Source organism: Vanellus vanellus (assembly GCF_965231255.1).
Source record: "Vanellus vanellus genome assembly, chromosome: 1".
NCBI lineage: Eukaryota > Metazoa > Chordata > Aves > Charadriiformes > Charadriidae > Vanellus > Vanellus vanellus.
In genome coordinates, this window is record NC_138905.1 from 88,442,547 (window position 1) to 88,449,213 (window position 6,667).

A 6,667-nucleotide genomic window follows, 5' to 3' on the forward strand; every position below is an offset into this window, starting at 1 on the left:
TGACCTACACTAACTTGAAAAGCATCATTCAGTGCAACTTTTTATTAGCTTCTTTTTGAGACTCGCAGGCTAGGCATTTCTTAATCCTCTTAGTATGTGATTATGTACAGTAAATCTTTTTGACTTATGGTGCTAGGTCAATGCCTTACAAAAATTTAAGTATGTTGCACCTATGCAGTCCCCTTTGTTAAACCAAATGTATAATGATGTCATCTAAGAGTGAAATTAGGGTTTGGGGTTTTTTGTTTCTTTTTTTTTTCCTACAAAAATCTGTATTTCATAAAACCTTCGGGTTATAGGTTTTATTTTTTCATTCACTAATTCTTCATCTCAACAACTTTTCAATAATTTTGACATTGAGTCATTTCATTTGCCTTTTGGGAATATTGTCATGAATGTCTTAAGGTATTTCTCTAATATCCCAAGTTTAATTAAAATCTGAATCAATGGGCTAGAGAGCTTGTTAGTGAACTCTCTTAGGACTCCTGTTTCTTTGCTGACTTAAAAATATACATCCCTAGTAGATGTTGTCTAATCTCCTACTTTGATACTAAGGTACTGGATAGAAGTTGCTATTTTCATATGACTGCCACATCCTGTTTCTTTCTGAATATAGAATTGGAAGTATTTGTTGACTGATTTCCCCTGTTCTGTGTCACTTGCATTTTCACCATTTTTATCTAGCATGAAACAGTGCTATTAGTAAGATTTCTTTGTTTATTTTTTATTTAAAGAAAGGAATGAAAGATCAAAAATCCCTTTCCTATGACCAGTAGTTTTGCTAGCGATAAGCTTTCCTTAACATTTCTCTCTATTTTATAATGTCTAATTTATGTTGGTTGCTGTCTGGCCTTCCCTTTTTCCGTGTGTTATGTTTCAGGTTGGGTTGTTTTTTTTAAAATTGTTTCTTCTTGCTCACAGACTTTCTCATTGAAACCAGGATGAGCTTTTACCAAAAGCTTTCCTCTTTCTTGACTGTGGAATTAGGGCTTTTTTGGCCACATAATAAATTTTTCTTACAGAAGAGTTTCATTCACATTTTTCTGCCTTATTTCTTTTTTCTCATGGACAACTCAGTTTATAGTTTTGCTCACCTTGGAAATTAGCCACTGCTTGTGGCTCTCTTCTGCATGTCCATATTCCATATGAACAGAACAAAATAGGCAGTTTCACTCAAGTTACTATCTTGTCTTGTATGCATCGCCTTGAAGTCTGAAAAATTGGACTTCTTTCGCATGTAGTGTCTTGTATTAAGAAAGCTACAGTTTTAAAACTTGGAAAGATGTTTTGCCAACTGGTTGAATTCCCTGAGGAATGGCTCACAAGTTAAAGTTCCTTGCAGTGGTTTTTCATTTTATATGTTAAAGGTGCTTGAAATCGCCTCTCCCGGTCCCTGGTTTGATGTGTTGTTTTCTAATGTCCTCTATCCTTCCCCTTCTTGGAATCTGCTACCTAGCACGGGGATCCATATGTATTCAAGACTGTACAATTCCTGTGTTACCGATTATTTCAAATGTATTATTGCTTGTGTTTGTGCAGTTTGCTGCTGCTCCTATAGCTTTTACTGTTGCCCAGGAAGAAACTAATGACATTTCACTAAGGGACTTTCCCATCAAGTTTCAGAAATGCCACTTTATTCCAGGACTCCTTTTTTTTCTCATCAGTGAGAATTTCTTACTTCTTTGTTTACCCAGAGTCCTGTTGCTGGTGTAGAAATAATTGAAGATATCTTACTGTCATTAGCTTTGTCACTTCTTTGAGTTTGGATTAGGTCTTCCTCTTTGGATTCCCAAAGCTGTTTAACATATTCAAAGTGCTTCAGATGGTTTAAAAAGTGTAGTTGCTACCTGTGAGATGCAAAATGTAACATCCGTACAAAATTCTTCCCTGTTGAGATGAAGCCTCAGGTTCCACAGTCTGCAGCTTTTCAGCTTTGTGCACCCAAGCAAGCAACGGTTCAATTATTTAACTCCCACTCACGAGGGTGGAAGATTCTCTAACAAGATCCCATGGTCCTTCCTCTTCAGCTCCCTCGGTTCTTTGACCATGCATTTTCTTTGTGATGCCAATCCGTTTGTTTCTGTATGTCTGTACCCAAGAAGACTTGACAATGACTCTGGAGTTCTGTATTAGGTTGCGTCTTGTATCTTTGCTGGAAGGCAGTAGCACTTTTTCTTCTTGTCCTTTACTGAATCGGTTGTCAGTTCTTAGCTGGATTTTGCAAATTATCATTGCTTTAAAAGGAAACATCATGTAGGCTGGAAATCATTTAGAAAAGTCACCCACAAACAGTAACTGAATCTCAGCCATGACTAATGATAGTATTGCTGGTCTATAATTCAGTTAAATCTTCAAGAAAGATTTAAGACTTTCATAATTTAAAGCCTATGGTTAATCAACCATGGCCCTTATTAGAGGTTTTTGTTGGTTATCACTGCCATTAAAACTGCCATTCTATTTTACTATTTTTATTTTTTTAAAAAATCCATAGGGTCTTATTATGCCTGAGTTCAGTACATTAAAGTCTTCTGCTATAAGAAGTCTTTTTTCATTTGTAATGAATTACAGACCACGGTCAAGTCACTGTATTCATCTTTCCAAACAGCTAAATTAAATTGAGCTGGTTTAGGTGTCTCACAATAAGGCTTGGCTCCATCGTGTAGTACTTATCTTTTGCTTTTCTTTATCCTTTATGAATGACCAAGCTGTGTAGTGTTCAGTTATAAGTCTTGCTACATTAGGTCCAGATAGATAATCACGAGCCACCAAACACACATTGCGATAAAAGGATATGTAGTTCTTTTAATGAGATCTTTTTCTTGAAATTAAAACAAATAGCATTACGTTTCTTTTCTTTGCTGAGTGCAACCCATATCAATTACACTGTGATTTTGCCAAATCAGTGTTAGGTTAACTAGCTTACAGCAACCTGGATGATCCCATGTACTTTTCAAATACTTTTTAAGTAAAAGTATTTGCTAGTCTTCTGGAACACATTCAGAGCTCCAAAGTTGTTTGGAAAAGAAAGCCCATTGCTTCCATCTGCTTGCCAGATAATTCTTTTAAAATTATTGATTGTCGGTTTCTAGCTATGCAACTTCTAGGATGTATTATTTAATGGGTAGAACTAAACATCTTCCTAAATCTCATTGGCAATAGGTAATATTTCATTACTTCACAGATTTGTCTACATCATCCAACTTTCTTCCTAATATAGAATATAATTATGAGATTCTGCCTGTCTTCTATATTTTTATTGATTATTTTATCATCTTTATATCAACTAAAGGATATATATCATGTTTAGGGTTTTCTTCTAATATTTTGCAGGTAATGTACCTGAAAGCTGCCCAAGTTTACTAGTGCAGTTTCAGAACATAGAATGAAATTGCTCTGTACACTTCCTTAACTACAAGATAGGTACCTGTTCAATCATCATTTCAGGTACAAAAGATTAAATTTGTGTGCATGGTTTCTTGTTTCTGTATAGTAGAACACCAAAGTACTAGAGAGATGTAGTAACTTGGTCCAACAAACATTTCGATTTCATGTAGTGTCTGTGTAATTAATGGAAAAAAAAAAACTGCAAGAAAAGAAATCATGACACCAAAGAACTAGAGTCTATGCCTAGTTTTGCTACTGAATTAGGATATGTTTTTGGAATGCGGACACAGCTACAATCTGGGGCTTTTGGCATCCTCTTTCATTCGTAAAGCTGATGAACCACCTTGGGAGCAAGTGCTGTGGACCAGTTGTTTGATGTTTGTGAGAATGAAGCGTGAGTACATCTAGACTTTCCTGAAGAGAAGGAAATGCAGAGCAGGGACCTCTGAACTAAGAATGTTAAAGAGCGCGAAGAGCTGAATGTGTACCTCTACAGCAAAAAGGGAACCAAACAAGACTCCAAGGCTGTAGGCCTCCTGCTGGGGTATGCATCAGGATCCCTCTCAAGCACTGGCCTTCGCCTTGTGGTCCTTGGACAACATTTAAGAGGTCTGTAAGGTAACTGAAAAGCCGGAGGCTTAAATTTGGTATGCAGATGTTTATACATTTCCAAGGGAAAATACACAAGCATCTGTAGATCAATAAAGGTTGAGAACCACTACTCTAGACTAGTTCAGCAGGCTGTTGAGCTTCCCTCTGTGAGATGGGCAGTATGCCCACTCATCAGTCAGGTCCTTCAGCTGACTAGGAGGTATTTACCGGTTTAACAACAGGATGTAATTGAAGTAGCGAACTGCGGGGTGGTGGGGTGGTGTGTGATAACCATTGGGCTTAGCATATGTGGCTTTGTTGCTACAATAGTTACCTGAGTATCAATATATGAGGCTGGGTGGGGGTAGACATAAATAGTCATGTACCTCTAGAGCATATTCCAGTTGGGGAAGCATCTTCCTGTAAAATTGTCTGCGCCCATGCTAGGACTTTCACTTGTAGAAGTGTTTACTCTACAAAAATACTACACCTCTCACCAAGTAACTACCGTGGTAACACTCCATCTGTGGGTGAGGATGCGTCTGGAACCCTGAGCGATGCAGTTCTCCATGAACCTTGGTGCCTCGGCTTTCTAAAGAAAGCAAAATAGAGAGACAGCAAACCTCTAGATTCAGAGCTCAGGAACTAGTTTTTGCTGGATTGGAAGACTTCCTACTGCCGTGAGACCACACAGGTATACAAAACTGCCTCTCCGCTTTGTTTTCCAACTTCACAGTGGACGTTTTGTACACTTTACTAAGGTTTACCATTTCGATTTTAGGCAAGCGTCTCCTCTTTTCCCTGTCTTTTGTATCAGCAGTGGTAACAAGCCCAGAGGGAGCTTGTCTTTCCATTTCAGTGGTCCAGCATTTTGACATCTCCCTAGCCTTGGCTTGGAGGATAAGGTTGGATTCCCAGGTGGTCTCTTAACCAAATTGACAATGTCTAAGAATACCTGTTTCTTAACATCAGCTCCATTCAGCCTGGTAGCTCCAAGCAGGATGCGTGTGGGGGATTCTGGTTTAGTACTGTGACAGAGTATAGGGAGCAGATTTATTGTTTTTATGTAACAGCCACATTCTCCTTAATTAAGAGTGTAAGCAATTTATACAATAATTTTGAAGTCCTTTAAAAACAAAGTGAGGCTTAACAATAACATTCAGCTAACTGAAAACAGCTGCTTCACACGGGAACTGAAAAGATTAAGAAATGTGTTTTGAATAATCAAAAGTATGTCAAAAATAACTTAAATGACTATAGGAATAGGACTGGAAAACACTGCATCTTCAGAACACAATGGATCTCTCAATTAACCAAAAAGAGTAACAGCAAGATGGTCGATAGTTCAAACAGCTGCAATTCATTTTTATAACAGCCCCTCAGTCTTCATTGGAGGCTGCTGGAAGACTTAATCCCGGTATATCTGTACAAGTAAAGGCAAAGTGCCTTAGAAGATCTTTGGGAGGAAAGAGAAGAAACAAGTCTGGTGACTTCTCCTCATGGCCAGAGTCTAGCAGCAAGCACTCTTGAGCAATGACCACCATTACACAGTCTATCAGGAAAAAAACATAACTATGCAGGTCAGTGGGCAGGAGAAAGACAGATGAAATGTAACATTTGCCAAACCAACCCAGTGCCCCTAAACAGTACAGGATGCTAAATTAACACTGGCCTCTTTAAACAACAATCCTGACTATTACAGATAAGATCTTAAGGCTCAAAAGAAGTGAGATAATTTGTCTCAGTTCCTTCACCCTCTTGACTTAGCAGAAATACTATGCCATGTCATGTGCAACCACTAGCGAAGGACCATGTGGGGAAGGGTTCCCAAACTCCGTAGCAAGAGGATCTCTAACCTAGAAGCAACTTGTGGTGTATGGTCAAGAAAGCGGGTCTGGCCAGATGGAGAAAAAACAGCATGCTCACACGTTTAACTTCATTTCATTGCTTTTTTAGTTTGTTAGGTATGTTAAGTTCATACCACGATCATTTTACAGCAAAGACAGTCTCTGTTTATAATACAGCAGCAGCTACTTGTTGCTGGGGAATCATATGATGAATACAAAGATAAAGTGCTGTAACAAACACCCAGTTACCCAGCCAGGTTGCTGTTTGAAGCCAGGAGAGCCCTTCATCACCTCCCGAACACGAAGCCCAGTTCTTTTGGCGCAGGAATGAAGGCGGTGGGCATTTACCCTCCCACCGCTCAGTGCAGTCGGATCAAGGCAGCCCCGGGCCTGCTCGCCCTGCGGCGGGGCCCGCCGCCGCTTCCTCCTCCTCCTCCTCCTCCTCCTCCTCCTCCTCCTCCTCACAACCAGCACCCGAGGGGCCCGGGTTGATCCCGCAGGGGACTCTCCCTCCCTCCCGCCCGCCCGCCCGCCCGCCCGCCCTCAGCCCCGGCGGGGCCCTGGGGCCGGTACTGCTATGGGACGGCCGGCGGAGCCCTGGGGCGGCGGGCGGGCAGGAGGCAACCGGCCGGGTGAAGAAGAGGCCGCGACCGCCGTCCTTCACCGCCTCCGGGGACGGGGTCAGCCCCTCAGAGCCCAAAATGGCGGCGGGAGCGAAGCGGAAGCGCCCGGGAAGGCGGGCGGAAGCGGCTTCCGCAGCCGGGAAGAGCTGCTTCCGGGTGGGGGTGTGGAGGGGCCGGCGGGGCGCCGGCGTCCGGCTGCCGGCGGAAGCGCCCGTGTGTGCG